Consider the following 18540-nt stretch of genomic DNA (forward strand, 5'->3'; position numbering starts at 1 on the left):
AGTAAATTTTGTTCAAACAATATGGCAAGCTTAAAACCAGTATACAAGTGATTTTATCTTTTGAATAGCAATTTTGTCATTCTAATGTTTTGAAACACAAATGCCCAGTCACTATATTGAAGAAAATATATAGGATCTGCTACTGCAAACAAGCATTCCAATGTTATATGAACAGAATAAATAAAAAACTGATATTTGATATTTTGAGAAAATTATTAAATTAAAGAAAATTGCTAAAACATATTTGATATGAAGTTTTGAGATTACACTTACAAATACTTTGGGAAAAAGTTTCCAAACCAAACTTGCTTTGATATTGGGATATTTCTCGATTGTGAATATAACCTTAATCATAAGAGAGAGAGAGAGAGAGAGAGAGAGAGAGAGAGAGAGAGAGAGAGAGAGAGAGAGAGAGAGAGAGAGAGAGAGAGAGAGAGAGAGAGAGAATATTACCCTTCTAATGGTTTAGCAATATTATTTATTACCTCAATTACAGCGAATCCCTCCGGAAATTTGCCAAATTATCTCAATCACGACTTTCCTACCCTTCAGTTACACCTGTATAACTATTTATTTAATAAACAATAGGCGAATTTTTAACAAAGCATACTTGGTTCTCCCTCTGACTGAAATATATTAAAAAATAATATAGAGCTTTACATAAAATTTGCAGTTGGGCAGAATATTTGTCATTATTGCAAGATGGAAGTAAATATGACTATTTTGAAACCTAAGCCAAAATCATTTATTAGCGCTTTTCTTATTTACTTCTCTTATGTATTTATAATACCACTACATGAAATTTAGTTAAGCAGAAAATCCCTTCTGTAAGATGGAAGGAAATTAACAATTATTTGGAAACATAAGCCAAAATTAGCAATTAACCCTTTTTTCTTCTCTAATGTATTTATAATACCACTACATAAATATGACAGTTAAGAAGAATATCGGTATTGCAAGATGGAAGGAACTCTGAACAATTATTTCGAAGCAAGCCACAATCATTAACTAGCCTTCCCCCCCCCCCCCTTTCCTTTTTTTTTTTAAACCTCTCCAATGTATTTATAAAACCATGTGTTGACTTCCAGAAAATTGTTAGTCTTTTTATCCTACCCCAATAAAAATTAACTAAACATCACTGACAATAGCTACAAGCAAATCTGCCCCTAACTTTCAAGAGAACATAAGCCTAGATTCTACGTTGTGCATCAATAAATTCAATGACATTAGCTAATAATTAGATGGCATTCTTGGAAGACAGATGAAAAAGTAGGCTATACATAGACAAAGATTAAATCATATTCAGTTTGAATAAATAGTTGTAGGTTATATTCACATGCAATTAATATATTGTGGCCGCGGGGGGCATATAAAAATTAGAATAGCGCCAACGTTATCCCTGCGTGTCGTAAGAGGCGACTAAAAGGGACGGGACGAGGGGGCTGGGAACCCCCTCTCCTGTATAAAATTCCTGCGAGACATCGACAAGGAGATGGAGCTGGGGGGAGAGTGACTGCTCCCCGCACTCTAGTTTTGGGGTGTTTAAATGTGCGTGGATGTAGTAATATAGAGAGTAAAAGATGTGAGATTGGAAGTATGTTTAGAAGTAGAAGGATGGATGTATTGGCCTTGTGTGAGACAAAGATGAAAGGAAAAGGTGAAGTGATGTTTGGTGAAATCTCTGGTAGTGTGTCTGGGATTGAAAGGGGAAGAGCGAGAGAGGGTGTGGCGTTATTGCTGAGTAAATGGATGACAGGTAAAGTAGTGGAATGGAAGGAGATATCATCTAGGTTAATGTAGGTAAGGGTTAGGTTGGGTAGGGAATGTTGGGCGTTTGTCAGTGCGTATGGGCCAGGTAGTGAGAAAAGTGAAGAAGAGCGGAATGAGTTCTGGAATGAATTAACTAGGTGTGTAGAAGGACTGGGTAGAAGGAATTATGTAGTTGTTATGGGTGACTTAAATGCTAGAGTGGGCGCTGGAGAGGTAGAAGGTGTCATTGGGAAGTATGGCGTACCAGGTGAAAATGAGAGTGGTGAGAGACTGGTAGACGTGTGTTGAACAAGAGATGGTAATAAGTGCTAGCTTCTTTAAAAAGAAAGATAAAAATAAGTATACATGGGTAAGAGTGGCAAATGGAAGAGTAGTAGAAAGGGCATTAATGGATTATGTGTTGATAACTAAAAGAATGTTTGGAAGATTGAAAGACGTGCACGTGTTTAGGGGTATGGCTAACGGTATGTCTGATCATTTTTTGGTGGAAGGAAAATTAGTTGTAGCAAAAGAGTGGGGGAATAGCGTAGGTGGATGTAAAAGGGAGGTAGTGAGGATTAAAGAGCTAATAAAACAGGGTGTAAAAAGTAAATATCAGGAAAGGTTGAAAATGGCATATGACGAGGTGAGAGTAAGAGAAACTGGTAATTTAGAGGAGGAGTGGAAGTTAGTAAAAGAAAATTTTGTTGGGATTGCAAGTGATGTATGTGGCAAGAAGGTTGTTGGAGGCAGCGTGAGGAAGGGCAGTGAATGGTGGAATGAAGGAGTGAAGGTAAAGTGGAAGAGAAAAAGAGGGCTTTTGAAGAATGGCTGCAGAGTAATAGTATAGAGAAGTATGAAAAATAGAGAGAGAAAAATGTGGAAGAAAAGCGCAAGGTACGTGAGGCAAAGAGGGCAGCTGACCTGAGGTGGGGTCAGGGATTGGGTCAGTCATATGAAGAGAATAAGTAGTAGTTTTGGAAAGAAGTGAAGAGAGTAAGGAAGGCTGGAGCAAGAATTGAAGAGACAGGGAAAGATGGAAATGGAAGGTTGTTAAAAGGAGAGGAGGCAAGGAAAAGGTGGGCAAAATATTTTGAAAGTTTGCTGAATGTTGAGGATAATAGGGAGGCAGATATAATTGCTGTTCCAGGTGTTGAGGTGCCAGTGATGGGAGATGAAAATGAGAGAGAGATTACAATAGATGAAGTGAGGAGAGCACTAGATGAAACGAGAGTAGGAAAAGCATCTGGTATGGATGGTGTGAAAGCTGAGAGATTGAAGGAAGGGGGTGTGACTGTACTTGAATGGTTGGTGAGATTGTTTAATGTGTGTTTTGTGTTGTCAATGGTACCAGTAGATTGGGTTTGTGCATGTATTGTACCACTATATAAGGGTAAGGGAGATGTGCATGAGTGTTGTAATTCAAGAGGTATTAGTTTGTTGAGTATAGTTGGAAAAGTGTATGGTAGAGTATTGATTAATAGGATTAAGGATAAAACAGAGAATGCAATCTTGGAAGTACAGGGTGGTTTTAGAAGAGGTAGGGGTTGTATGAATCAGATTTTTACAGTAAGGCAGATATGCCAGAAATATTTAGCAAAAGGTAAGGAGGTGTATGTTGCGTTTATGGATCTGGAGAAAGCATATGATAGAGTTGATAGGGAAGCAATGTGGAATGTGATGAGGTTATATGGAGTTGGTGGAAGGTTGTTGCAAGCAGTGAAAAGTTTCTACAAAGGTAGTAAAGCATGTGTTAGAATAGGAAATGATGAGTGATTGGTTTCCGGTGAGAGTGGGGCTGAGACAGGGATGTGTGATGTCGCCGTGGTTGTTTAACTTGTATGTTGATGGAGTGGTGAGAGAGGTGAATGCTCGAGTGCTTGGACGAGGATTAAAACTGGTAGACGAGAATGACCATGAATGGTAGGTAAATAAGTTGTTGTTTGCAGATGATACTGTACTGATTGCAGACACAGAAGAGAAGCTTGACAGACTAGTGACAGAATTTGGAAGGGTGTGTGAGAGAAGGAAGTTGAGAGTTGATGTGGGTAAGAGTAAGGTTATGAGATGTACGAGAAGGGAAGGTGGTGCAAGGTTGAATGTCATGTTGAATGGAGAGTTACTTAAGGAGGTGGATCAGTTTAAGTACTTGGGGTCTATTGTTGCAGCAAATGGTGGAGTGGAAGCAGAGTGTGCATGAAGGTTGCAAAGTGTTGGGGGCAGTTAAGGGAGTAGTAAAAAATAGAGGGTTGGGCATGAATGTAAAGAGAGTTCTACATGAGAAAGTGATTGTACCAACTGTGATGTATGGATCGGAGTTGTGGGGAATGAAAGTGATGGAGAGACAGAAATTGAATGTGTTTGAGATGAAGTGTCTAAGGAGTATGACTGGTGTATCTCGAGTAGATAGGGTTAGGAACGAAGTGGTGAGGGAGAGAACGGGTGTAAGAAATGAATTAGCGGCTAGAGTGGATATGAATGTGTTGAGGTGGTTTGGCCATGTTGAGAGAATGGAAAATGGTTGTCTGCTAAAGAAGGTGATGAATGCAAGATTTGATGGGAGAAGTACAAGAGGAAGGCCAAGGTTTGGGTGGATGGATGGTGTGAAGAAAGCTCTGGGTGATAGGAGGATAGATGTGAGAGAGGCAAGAGAGCGTGCTAGAAATAGGAATGAATGGCGAGTGATTGTGACGCAGTTCCAGTAGGCCCTGCTGCTTCCTCCGGTGCCTTAGATGACTGCGGAGGTAGCAGCAGTAGGGGATTCAGCATTATGAAGCTTCATCTGTGGTGGAAATGTGGGAGGTTGGGCTGTGGCACCCTAGCAGTACCAGCTAAACTCGGTTGAGTCCCTGATTAGGCTGAAGGAACATTGAGAGTAGAGGTCCCCTTTTTGTTTTGTTTCATTGTTGGTGTCGGCTACCCCCCAAAATTGGGGGAAGTGCCTTGGTATATGGATGGATGGACGTGTACAGATTGTAGAATTAATTTGAAGCAGTTGCTAAAGAAATTATTAATGTTAATTTCCCTTTAGTCACACTTGTTTGCAGTACTTTACACAATTCTAAAATATACATGTTATGTTAGGAGGTCAAGAGAAAATTGACATTTAATTTAACCATTAGCTAATGAGAATTCAGAACACAAGCAGCAAATTTCTTGGGAAGAAGTCCTCCCTCTTCTATATATGTTGGTCTTTAGTCAATTTCCTCAATTTTCAGAAGAAAAAAAAATACAATAATACACAATATAAAGAACTATTTAACATGAGATTTACTAAGAGAAAATAGGAAGACGTGCATTTTTTTATGGAAAGAATTAGAAAGTATAATTAGCTTTATATGCACTAACTTTGAATAAAAAGAGCAAACAAAATACTTGTTACCAGACTGAGTAAAACTCAATAGCTTTAATGATTAAAATTACGGCTTCTTGATAAAGATACGTTGATACACTAGAATTAATAAGGTAATATGGCTGTGCAAACATTTATATAACTTATTTAATGGAACGTTACTATTTGTTTTAATAATCTTCAGTTACTGATTACTATTGAATCTATTGGATATAAAATGAATGACCATGCAACATCTAACTCCTAAAAATCAGGTTAATTAAGCATATTATCCAGATATTTGTAGTGCTGTATTATTTCTGGTAAATGTCTTCTAATACTGCAGAAAAGTGGTAATGACAGACTGGTCACATCAGTTGAGACTATTTGGTTCTTCTTCCGAAATCTTGGTGCTTATTTCGTAATCAAATATTAATAAAATGAACATCCCATTGACTTCCTTGGAAATTTTATGGATTTTTTTTTTCTACAGGAAATCACAGGTTATTCGCTGCTAATCTTCATTGTTAGTGCATTTTGCAGGTTTTATGTTTTTCCTTCTCTTTTGATGATTAGTCTGGAAAATAAATAAAAAATGTTAATTGTACAGAAGATTTATCAGTCGTTTTCAAATATTTTACTAAGTACTCCAACATGAAGACTATATTTTAGTAAAATATTCTCCATGATAAACTATAAATATAAAATATTCTAATGCATTAAGTATAAAAGAGGGGAAATAATTACAAAATTGATGTCTTTGACATTTAAAATGCAAATATTACAACAAATTATATCTTGTAAAGTGGAAACATATTACCTCTGAAATCCAACATGGAAATACTTTACAAAGATAACCTAATGACAGGCCTCAGGTAATCCATAGACCATAATTCCCAATTCTTCGAGAAAACCTTACATTTTCTTCCAGAGATACTCAATAAACCATAATTCATTAAAATATTCTATCTTACAGCCCAGAGGATACAAGGACAACCCCGAACATTACTCAAAATATTTTTCATTTTATTTAAGAAAGTAAAAACACTACAATCATTAATTTGCACAGCACCATACTCTCGAATACTATGCAATATTCTAAACATGAAAATGTTAGTGTCAAAAAAACCTATTTTTTATATGAATTTATACATACCTACATGAATACACTAACCATATATTCATGTGGGAACACACATTAATATTGCATCCACAAGGCAGGGCATTGCATGATGGGTAACCACTGATACCAGAAAATGATGGGGAGTTGAAATGATGTCAGAAGTCAGAACATCACCTGCTTATAAGCCTTACTGCCATGGTTGAGTGTTCGTGGTTCACGCAAAGAATAGCAATACCACATTTTAAGAGTAACAATATTCCCAAATTACATGTAGTTGCTAGTTATGTTTAGTTTTAGTCATAAATTTCTCCACGAATATAAATAGTTATATTATCTCTAAAAGATCATAAAATTTAGTGAAGTTTAATTCCCAGCAATACTGATTTGCATCAAAACTTGCACATAACTTCCCCTTCAATTTCTAGGTAACAAGTCCTTGCACTGTGCCTTTCTATGCTCTTTATTGTCTTTGCAAAGTGTAGCCACTATAATGCACCGGCTTGAAAATTGTCATTTCATATTTTCCTTTTAATCTTGCTGCTCCTCATGGATTGAAATTTATGAATTTGGACTATATAGTCCAGTCCTAGGCCCTGTGAAGCCATTAAACAACAAAGTGAAACTGGGGGAGAACCTTACAGATATTAGAAAAGGACAGATAAGATATACAAAAGGACGCAATATGACAAAGTTATAACAGAGTTTTTATTTTTCCTAACATACAAACCCGAATTCTTTACTATGGGAGATATTCCAGCGCGAGCTGGAAAATACGGCAGAAAAACCTTAACAAAGTCGTTAACGAGCGGGCAGGTAGCTAACCCACCTGTTAGCGGTGGGGCCACCGCCGGTCAGTAGCTGCTGTTTACCTTCAACCGGATTCTAGCTAGGACTATTCTAGGAGGCGGTGATGGAGGGAAGATTTGTGTAAAGAATTCGGGTTTGTATGGTAGGAAAAATAAACTCTGTTAGAAGTTTGTCATTTGTACCTACACTTGGTACAAATCCTCATTCTTTACTATAGGAGACTCAGTCTTCGAGGTCAGGGTGGCCAAGGAGTTCCCTATTCCTAGGGAACATAGTCCTCAGACTAGACTATTTTGAAGCAACAATCTTTCGTAAATCTTCTTACTTTGTAGATCCCCATAATCTCAGCACGACTGAAGGTTTGTAGATTCGTGGAAACAAATGTTTCAGGATGAAGTGGGTCAGAAACATTCGACTTGCACCCCTTTCCCCCGACCTTGAAAAGGGGAAACCTCGTGATCACGAGTATAACTTATTCCCTCTGAGAGGAATCAGATGACTATCATACCTTATTTCCATTGGCGAGTCCAGCTGAAACTGGATACAGACTAGGATCCCCAGATGGGAGGGAGAAGGAGACGAAGATGATAGATGGATGTCCTTCTTTATAACTAGTGTAGCCCAGTATCCTCAGCCAATGGTTACTGTCCCCTGAAAGGGCGTAAGGTAGCTACAGCACCCGTTGACCTCTCACAATAGGCCCTATAGAAAGGGTGTCTAGAGACCTATGTGTCACATCGCTCAAATAGGGAGTGGTGAATGTAGATTGGTGTTTCCAGACCCCAGCACTTAAGACTAGGAAGACTGAGAAATTTCTCTTAAATGCCAGTGAGGTAGCCACTCCCCTAACTTGAAGGGCTCTGGGTTGTGCTGCCTCTAGCTCTCCGTGAAAAGACCTCGCAATAACTTTCTCGAGCCAGAAAGGGATGGTGTTGCGAGAGGTTCTCTTCTTTACCTTGTTGGTACTAAGGAAGAGATGACGGAGACGTGGTCTGAAAGGTCTGGTGCATTTCAGGTAATTCTTTAGCGCCCTGACTGGGCATAGTAACGACTGGTCTGTATCCTGTGTTACCTTATTGAGGCTGGAAAACTGAAATTCTCGAAATCTCTCATCGGTAGATGAGGGATTGCGAGTCTAGCCACCAAGCCCGGTATGAAGTTGTGAAACAGTTCCCCTCCCCATACCTTAGAATGTGTGACGACGTAAGACAGACCATGGAGCTCACTGACCCTTTTAGCCGAGTACAGAGGTACGAGGAAGACTGTCTTAAGGTTCAGAAAGTAGCCTGAGGCCCTTAAAGGCTCATGGGTGATGGTCTAACCTCAAGGGGGGGGGGGGCAAGATCACTCAAAACTCCGAATCAACCAAGGTGATGTCTTCTGAGGCAGAGATGTCAACCCCTTCTCAGTCTACAGACGAGGCTCAAGGCTGAGCGATAGCCCTTAATCCCCGAAACTGAGAGGAGCTTTTCCTCACTGAGGTGCAAAAAGAAGTCTGGGAACTACTGATTCCTTCCTTTTGAGAACCCAATTGTTCCACATGGTCGCTGTTGTAGCAGTTAACATGTCCATTATCTTGGCCCCAGCAGTTAGGACTTCCCGTAGCGACTGCATGGAGTCTTGGTTTGACAAGTCCTCGTGGGTCGCGAGGTAGCTGACTGTACCAGACCACATGTCAAGCTAAGAAGGAGCCTCCGGAAGGGACATTGAAGCCGCTTCCATTGTCGGGGATTCTGTGACTGAAAAGAGCCTGGAAGAGTAGTGTCTCTTCGAGGATTAGCCCGATGTGAGCCACACCGTGAGGGGATCCAAGATCAGAGGTGAAGGGTCGACGTTCCCGATCTCGTAAAGGGTTTGTGTCTCTTAAACGGGAATTTATTGGATTCCTGAGACTTCAGGGAACCCATTTCTCCTGCAACAACCTGCGATACCTCCTCAGACGGCCAGCAGGGCGAACAGACCAGGTTTAAAGGTTTAAAGGTCGCTCATGAATGGCAGAGACAAGGGACAGTGACATAGCACTAGCAGCTAGGACAATGCCCTAGATACTGACCATGTTTCATATGGTCAACGACCAAGCCTCCTCTCCATCCCAGCTAGGACGGGAGGGCTAGGCAGTGGCTGCTTATGACTCAGCTGATAGACCTATAGGCTCCCCAGGCAGTGGCTGCTTATGACTCAGCTGATAGACCTATAGGCTCCCCCAAACACCCCAACCTTAGCTCACAATGATGGTAAGGTGTCAGACACTAATGGCAATAACAAGTCTGAGCGGGACTCGAACTCCCGATTGTCAAACACCAGTCAGAGATGTTACCAATCAGGCCACAGCTAGAAGATCAATTCTGGTCCTAGGGTTTGGGGTGGACAACATAGCCTGTCTAAGGCTAGAGCGACAAGAGGTTGAGGAGACAGATGCAAATCGCCGAGGCATGAGATATTACACATAGTTCTTAAGAGTCCTTAAATAGGAGGATTCTAAGTCCTTCAACGGCAGCTCTTCCGAGGAATCTTCAGGCTGCGCTAATTCCTCGCGTGTTATTACAGGTAAAGTGGAGACGCAAGTAGCAGTCATACCTTATGTCTTACCCCTCACATCTTTCTTATCGAAAGGGGAAGAACGGTAGAAGTTGGAGTGTCTGGAGGTAATGGCGAAGACTGTTGACAAGAGTCGGAAGACTCTCTGTCATAAGAGTAAAACTCTTGATGACGATGGTCGCTCGCATAGCTCTAATTGCGTGCGTGCGCGGACACACTGTGCTAATTGTTACGAGAGCCCGAAGACTCCGTGTAACTGAAACTCGAAGGTTCCAAGTCGTGTGAAATTGAAAGTCCAGCGCGACAGGCCCGAAGGACTCCTAAGGTCATGAGAACCTGTAGGAGCAACATGACGAGAGTTCAAAGGCTCCCGATCACGCACGCCGAAAGGATGATCGTCACGAGACCCCGAGGGGTCAACGTGAGGAGAACCAGTAGGTTCAAAAAGACGTCTCCTTACAGCATGAGGAGGAGAACGCCAGGGATGAAGAACACTCCTCCGCAGGGTAGGTTTGTTCTCCCGAAGGCTCTCGCTATGCCCCTGGAGGAGAACCAAAAACGTAAGGGGAGGAGCATGGATCAGCAAACTCCTACAAGTTTTGTCTCGTGAATGGGAGGAAGGTTCTCCTGAAGGAGATCGCCTAAAACAAGCTTTCTCCCTGCTCTGTGGGGAAAAGCGTAGGCGTAATAAACTGTCTCTCGCGTACAAGGGAGAAGTCCTCCCGAAAGAGGATATCGCCTAAGGCAAGTTTTCTCTCCGCTCTATGGGAAAAAGTGTAGGCGTAATAATTTCTCTCTCGCGAATGAGGGAGAAATCCTCCCGAAGGAGGACATCGCCTAAGACAATCTTTCTTCCAGTTTTTGGGAAAAAAGCATAGGCGTAATAATCTCTCTCTCGCGAACGAGAGAGAAGTTCTCCCGAAGGAGGACATGGCCTAAGACATGTTTTCTCCCAGTTCTATGGTAAAATTGTAGGCGTAATAGTCTCTCTCTCTCGTGAACGAGAGAGAAGTCCTCCCGAAGGAGGACATCGCCTAAGACAAGTTTTCTCCTAGTTTTATGGAAAAAACGTAGGCACAATCTCTCTCATGAACGAGGGAGAAGTTCCCTTCGAAGGAGGAACAAGCCTTACACTTGCTTTTCCCCAGCTCAAGGGGAGAAAGCTCAGTCTTCAGGGATGAGATAGGAGAGGTAAAACTCGTCAAGCTGTCCGCAACTCTTCACGAAGGAGGGAAGGTTACTGAATGGATGAGGTGGGGAGGCTCTCCCTCAGAAGGGGGTGGTTCTCTCACGCAGCCCAATTCCGAGGAAGGTTATCCCTCCCTCGTAAGGGGAGGTTCTCTAACCCCTGGAGGCGAACCTCCTGGCAACAGTCTATGTTTCCCAACAACAAGTTGATCAAGTTACAGGTTGACAACGAGTGCTACCCCGTAACATGGGCAGCTCATGAGCTGCTACATGAAGCGCAGGATAACGAACAGAGCGGCCGAAGCCATCGGCATTGTGTTTTAGGTTGCTGCTATCTGGATGTTTTCTTTTAGCTTCTTTAACACTTTTCCCCTTTTCCTTCTACTCTCAACCGAAGAAAAGAAGGGCCTAACCTCTGCATCTTCTTCTGAGGTTTTCGAGAGACACGTAATCCTTACCTCATTAGGGAGCAAAGGAACTGAGGAGGTTGTCCTGTTTGAAACACGAAGGAAAAAGTAAAACACCATCCTCATCAGGGAACTGCGTCCATTTACGCAGAAAAATGTCACAAGATCTGCGATGCCATAGCGATGATGAACTGATCGCTTCAAGACATTAAAATTTCGCTCTGCTTAAGAGATTAAGTCACATGGTTGTGATGTCATAGTTCGTCAATCGAAGGTGAAGAAAACACCTTTACTTTGTCATTCCAAAGCGAAGAGCGAACGTCTTGGAATCCATCGACAGGATCGCTCGGTGGAGCATACGTTTAGCGCACAAGGTCCGGGATATACCTTAGCCTTCTGACATTCCTTCTCCCAGGGGTTGGGAAGTAAGGAAGAGGTGTCGGGCTAGGAGCAAGACGGACACGAACGAACACATCCTCCATTACACTGTGCCCTGTTTACGAGCCACTGAACAATTACGTTTTTAACTATATTACATTAAATCATAAAAGATCTGCCCGTTGTGGGAGATATACTCTTATACCCTATTGTCATAAAGGCTTTAATGCACTTCCTGCTGTTGCAGCTGCAGGTGCTGCTGCACCAACCTCTACAGTTAGGTTCGTTATGCTGCATTGAGGGTGCGTTATTGCACTGACCTATCAGCACTGTCTCTGCACTGTTACTATTCTGAGAACGATTTAATGTTAATTTATTTATTTTCTTATATCCTCACTGAGCCATCTTACCCTATTGGAGCCCTTTGGGTTAAAGCATCTTGCTTTCTATACTAGGGCTGTAGCCTGGCTAGTAATAATAATAAAATAAACAGACACCTTCGACGCACCTAGCGAAAAACTCTGAAGTCGGAACGAGGAGCAGCAGGTATAAAATAAAAGGGAAACTCTTCAGAAAAAACTCATGAGTTTCTGAAAGTCACTCCCTTCCTCCCACAAGTCTCTATCTTAGGTAGAGAAGTCTTGATTCCTAGGGGTCAACTCCTTAGGATTCTGAATTCTGACCTCAATGCTTAGAGGTTTTAATTCTAGCCCTCCCAACCAAGAATTAGCCCAGCAGGCCTTGGTCCGAGAACATAATATCTTTTTAGTTAAGATTTATTTCTTAATATAGCGCCTGGCGCAACAATGTTCCAACGCTAGACGTTCATGGTCATGTAGACATCAAAGTCTATTTTCATGGGTAGCGTAGCATCTGACTGACGCTGACGCTGCCGCTCCGCTCCACTACCGCGCCTGACTGACGCTGACGGTGCCACTCCGCCCCGCTACCATGTCTGACTGACGCTGCTGTCTGTCATGCCACTTGGTGGCATGCTCTGCTGCCTGGCGATCATCGGCGCGCCTGGATAGACCGACTCTCGGCGCTATGAGTGGTCGGTTGACGTAGAGAACCAGGTACTCGAAGTGATGTATCCACCTTCTCCCGCCATTAAACATTGCGGCTGGTAGGCTGCCTGTGCGACAACGAGTTATCACCGGAATAGGCAGGTCGCCTGCGCGCCACCACGTCAAAACCGGAATCGTGACATCCAACCACACTGTCAACAGCAGGCTGATAAGATCGCATAAACGAAGATAGTTGCTGTTTCATGTCTAACAGCTAAGACCAATTAGGATCAATCTTAGGCAACACGCGTGCAGCAGTTTCAAACACGAATCTGCCTTCTTCGTCGATTCCATAGCACTCCCCACTTTCGGGAGACGAACACCCTTCTGGTGGAAGCGGCGGCACCACGACCCCGCTGCATGAATCGTAACACACGATGAATTATTCTAATTTTGTTTTCAGCTTCGCGCCTGATGCACGTCCTCGCTTAATGTTAGAAAACACTTTTACCTCGCTTTACCTATAGCAAGGGTGAGCGTTCTGGGGATCGACTGAAAACACTCGAGGGGATTTCTGTTTGGGTCTTACAAGACGGTAAACTCCATGATATGCCTCTCGATTACTTTCGCCGCTCGACTTAACTTCTCCCCTGAGTCCGGGAGCTTGAAAGAGGTTTAAGGCTAGGATAACAACAGGTCCGAACAGAAGCACCCTCCACTGAATTGAATAAAATTCACTGAACTAATTTAGCACTAAAAATTTGTGTTTTACTCTTTGGTAAAAATGATATTTTCACAATAGTTTAAAAACCAAAGTATAAATTCTCTCAAAATGACCCCCGTAGAGAGAGACTTACTATTGTGTCAATGGTTTGAATGGGAATGCAAAAGTCACTGAATCCCATATAAAGGCAACAAAATATTAAATATAAAATATCTTAATAGATATAAGAAAAGAACATATCTATAAATAAAAACAACCCCTCATATTAAGGGGTTCCAATAAAAGGCAAATTATCACCCGTAACAGTTGGAACATCTACAATTATTATACGAACAATTTTAGTATTCCAAAAACCAACAAGTAAACAATGATACACAGAATCGTGAGCTACATCGATTGTCAAGAATACTACGTCTTATATACATTAACTGAACAATAACTTCCTTTAATCTTTGACTAAGGAAAAATACTGAAAGGACCAATTAATTGCAAAATAATATGTTCCTTTTATCTAGTACAACTTAAAAATGACAAATTAGTAGATAATTTGTATTTTTCCTAACTATACAAACCTTAGCTATTTACATGGGGTAATTACTTCGGCGTAGCTGAATGACGAGCCTTAAAAGTTTTAACGAGGGTTTACTACCGCAATCCCCCCTCACACACACACACACCGGTGAATGCTTCACTTTACTTAGAGGTAGGACTTATCTTGGGGGACAGGGCTGGCGGGCACATATGTATAAATAGCTAAGGTTTGTATAGTTAGGAAAAATACAAATTATCTACGAATTTGTCATTTGTTCCGTAACTGAAATACAAACTACGCTATTTACATGGGGTGACTTAACCCTTAGGAAGGATGGTAAATACCCTGCCGTACTGGCTTTGGCTTGCCCGGGGACCCCAAACCCGAGTGTGTAGGAACTCAAGGGGTAAGGGGTCCCTGCTCCTCGCTGACAGCTGTGAAACTGCTGCGGCCTACGTAAGCTGTGTGTGAAGGTGAGAAGTGACTCGTCCTAGGAAGTTGACCTGGAGTTCTTCAGATGGATATCTAGGCTAGGACTCTCCCAATACCACCTCGTCAGGGTATGGGGACATGACAGTATTACATCTTAATACTAGGAACACAAGGGAGAATGGCTTACCTGCAGAGGTTCGAGGTCAGCTGTGCAAGGAACCCAGGATGCTGCTTTTTCCAAGGGAGGAGAGGATGAAGAAAAGAATAAGGGCAGGGCAGATCTTTTCATTCACGCAGACTGAAACCGGGTAACAATGCCCTCAACCTTCTGCTACTTGTCCAATATGGAGCTTGAGGTTAGACCAGCTGTTTCGCAGCCACCACAGGGCTGATAGAAAACGTATTGAGCCTCCTGTGTGTCACGTCTTGCAGGTAGTGGGCCGTGAAGGTGGTCTGACGCTTCCACACCCCAGGTTGTAGGACCTGCGTCACTGAAAAGTTCTTCTTGAATGCCAGGGACGTAGCCACGCTCCTGACGTCATGCGCTCTAGGGCGACGTGATGGAGGAGGGTCAGGATTCAAGGCCAGATGTATTACCTTGCGAATCCAGGCCGAGATGGTATTTCTGGTGACCCTCCTCTTCATCTCCCCGGTGCTCACGAACAACGCTCGCACCTGGGAACGAACTGCAACTGTTCTTTTAAGATACAACCTCAGACTCCTGACTGGGCACAGTAGAAGATGGTCTGGGTCATCTGTTACAGAATGGAGACTCGAAACCCGGAAGGAGTCGAACCTTGGGTCAGGCATTCCTGGGTTCTGAGTCTTAGCAACAAACTCAGGGACGAAGCTGAACGTTACCTCCCCCCTTCCCCTTGAATGGGCGACGTCGTACGAGAGACCATGAAGCTCACCGACTCGCTTGGCCGAGGCCAAAGCTAGCAGGAAAACTGTCTTCCAGGTAAGGTGGCGATCAGAAGCCTGGCATAATGGTTCGTAGGGAGGTCTCTTAAAAGACCTGAGAACTCAAACCACGTTCCATGGAGGTCGTCTCACTTCCGACTGAGGGCAGGGAAGTTCATAACTCCGTATGGGAAGGGAAAATTCCAGCGAGGAAGAAATGTCCATTCCTTTAAGCCTGAAGGCAAGACTCAGGGCTGAGCGATAGCCTTTCACTGCCGAGACTGAAAGGCGCATTTCCTCCCGCAGATAAATGAGGAACTCCGCTATTGCTGGTAAAGTGGCATCGAGGGGAGAGATACCCCTTCCACGACACCAACCACAGAAAACTCGCCAGTTCGCCTGGTAGACTCCTGCGGATGACTTGTGCAGGTGGCCAGACATCCTATTCGCAACTTGTTGCGAAAGTCCTCTCTCTGTGAGGAGATGCTGGATAGTCTCCAGGCGTGAAGTCGAAGCGAAGCCACGGCTTTGTGGTAGATGTTGGAGTGTGGTTGTTTGAGTAGCTCGTGACGTGGAGGGAGCTCCCTCGGAATCTCCATGAGGAGTTGCAGAAGGTCCGGGAACCACTCTGTATGATGCCATAGCGGAGCTATCAAGGTCATTGAGAGATTGACCGATGTTCTGGTCTTGTTGAGTACCTCCTCATCAGACAGAACGGGGGAAAGGCGTAAACATCGACGTTGTCCCACCGTTGTTGGAAGGCCTCCTGCCAGAGCGCCTTGGGGTACGGGACTGGGGAGCAGTACAGCTGGAGCTTGGTGTTCAGTGCCGTAGCGAACAGATCCACCATCGGGGAACTCCACAAAGTCAGGACTTTGTTGGCTATCTGAGGATCCAAAGACCACTCGGTACTCACTATTTGCGTCGCCTTGCTCAGACTGTCAGCGAGCACATTCCTTTTGGCCGGAATGAAGTGAGCCACTAATGAAATAGAGTGGACTTTGGACCATCTCCGGATCTCTACTGCAAGATGGGATAGCTGTTCCCAAAAGGTACCTCCCTGCTTGTTGATATAAGCCACAACCGTGGTGTTGTCGCTCATCACCACCACAGAGTGGCCCGCCAGGACTTGGTGGAACTTCTGAAGTGCCAGGAACACGGCCTTCATTTCTAACAGGTTTAAGTGAAGGTACTTTTCTGATTCTGACCACAAGCCTGAGGTCCTGTGGCTCAGAACGTGGGCCCCCCCACCCTTTGTTTGATGAGTCCGAGAACAGCATCAAATCTGGGGGAGGGACGAGAATATCCACTCCCTTTCGTAGATTCTCGTCTGCCACCCACCACCGGAGGTCCGCCCGTTCCGCAGGTCCCATAGGGATCAAGCTGTCCGGAGAGTTGTGGCCTTGACTCCACCGGGACTTGAGTCGCCACTGGAGGGATTTCATCCTGAGGCGACTGTTGGGAACGAGACGGGTCAGGGAGGAGAGGTGGCCGAGGAGAGGAAGCCACGATTGGGTTGGGAGTTCTTCTCGATTGAGGAAAGGTCTCGGGACCTTCCTCAGCCTTGCTATCCTTTCGTCTGATGGGAAGGCTTTGTGGAGATTGGTGTCTATGACCATGCCTAGATACACCAGTTTCTGAGAGGGCTGCAGGGAGGACTTCATGAGATTTACCACGATCCCTATATCCTGGCAAACTTCGAGGAGTTTGTCTCGGTGGCGAAGAAGGGTTGCCTCCGAGTCCGCTAGTATCAGCCTGTCGTCCAGATAACGAAGGAGACGGATGCCGATCCTGTGGGCCCACGAAGAGATGATGGTGAATACTCTGGTGAACACTTGAGGGGCTGTGGAGAGACCGAAACACATGAAGTCTAGTGGTCTCACCGCAAGTCTGACCATGTCCGCCGTCTCCATGCTGAACGGGGTCTGCTTGACAAACCCGTTCAGGGTCGAGAGGTCGATGACTGGTCTCCAGACTCCAGACGCCTTTCTCACAAGAAAGTGTCGACTGTAGAAGCCTGGGGACCTGTCTACAACCTCCTGGAGCGCGTCAGTCTTCAACATGGTCAGGACTTCTGCCCGAAGGGCCTGCCCTTTTGCTGATCCCATGGCAAAAGAGTTCAACGACACTGGATTCGCTGTCAAAGGAGGTAGAGAGGCTGTGAACGGGCCGCGATAACCTAGAGTGATCACAGAGATTGTCCAGGCATCTGCCCCGAGTTGCTGCCAGCTTGTCGCGCAACTCTGTAGGCATCCCCCCACTGGTGGACATGCAGGGGGATTGCCAACCCTAGCGTTTCCAGCCTCGGCTGGTACCTCTAGGGTTTTTGCCTCCCCTAGAGGACTTTTTGCTCCTTCTGCTCTTGGCAGGAAAGGGCTTAGACACCTTGGGCTTCGCTGTGGTCATTGTCTTTGTATCCTTAGCTGGACGGGGCTGCTGAACCGCTGGAGGTCTGTGGGGCCTTGATGTCAGGGCCCTGTGGATGAGGGAGTCCTGGTTGGATTTTCTCCCTCTCAGCAGTCAGCTCCACGTCCTTAGGCTCAAACAGGCTCTTACCGAGGACGGAAGTGTGTCTGAGCCTGCTAACCTCTGCACTGGAGACCTTCTGATGGAACCTCTTGGCCACAGCGTCACGACGCTTGAGGATCGTATTGGCCCACAAGCTCAAGACTTGGTGGGCCAGAAACTCAATGGTCTGTGTGCCCGAGAGTAGGAAAGTCTCCAGCGCTTTCCTTGGAGAGTTCCTCGGACCGCACCAGGATGCCCAGATACCCCAGCTAGATGTCGAGCCACGAAGTTGCCTGCATGGCACACTTGGTGACCTTCTCCTGGCTTAGGATCTCAGTGGCTGAGAAGGATACGTGCCAGTTGGAGAGTCTCAAGAGGGACTCCCCCTGTGAGTTCTTCCATAGAGTGGTGTAACGGAAGACTCGGACAAGACTCCTCAAGGATCTCGAAGTACCTCCTCTGATGGACTTGAGGAGGAGGGAGGAGCTCGTTACCGGCACTCAATCTGCTGGGGGAAGCAAGCTCAGAGAGCTGGCCCTCGACCTTGTCCCTGGCACTCTTCATCCCCTGAAATCAGGGCAAAGCTGCACTGGCCCTAGAGGGTTCCTGGGTGCCATAGACGCAGTCCAGGACCGTGTCTTTAGCTTCGCGATGGGGAATCTCAGGGTCTGGGATCCCATTGAGGTTCCTCACGAGGGTCAGGACTAGCCAGAAAGCGTGTTCTGACTCCTGGTGCTCTCCTCCCGAAGGACAGGCAGCGAAGTCTCCCGTCCCCAGTGGATCTTCCTGGGGGTACACGTGGACATCCTCGACGGCTCTAGATGGTTCCTGCCTGATCCTCGCTGACGATTTGGGAATCGTCTTAAGAGTCCTTAGGCTCCCTCCTGGCGGGATACAGGACTCGAGCAGCGAA

The 18540-nt window shown here is 44.8% G+C and overlaps 1 long non-coding RNA gene across 1 annotated transcript in view; it reads right to left on the reverse strand.

Moving 5' to 3' along the window:
* Positions 1-1023: 1023 nt before the first annotated feature.
* The window catches only part of LOC137642422 (uncharacterized), a 37005-nt gene continuing 19488 nt past the window's right edge, over positions 1024-18540 (reverse strand). Inside the window, exon 3 of the long non-coding RNA XR_011044781.1 lies at positions 1024-5657. This is a non-coding gene — a long non-coding RNA (uncharacterized lncRNA). The remainder of the gene's footprint in view (positions 5658-18540) is intronic.

The sequence above is a fragment of the Palaemon carinicauda genome, chromosome 6 (assembly GCF_036898095.1).
Source record: "Palaemon carinicauda isolate YSFRI2023 chromosome 6, ASM3689809v2, whole genome shotgun sequence".
NCBI lineage: Eukaryota > Metazoa > Arthropoda > Malacostraca > Decapoda > Palaemonidae > Palaemon > Palaemon carinicauda.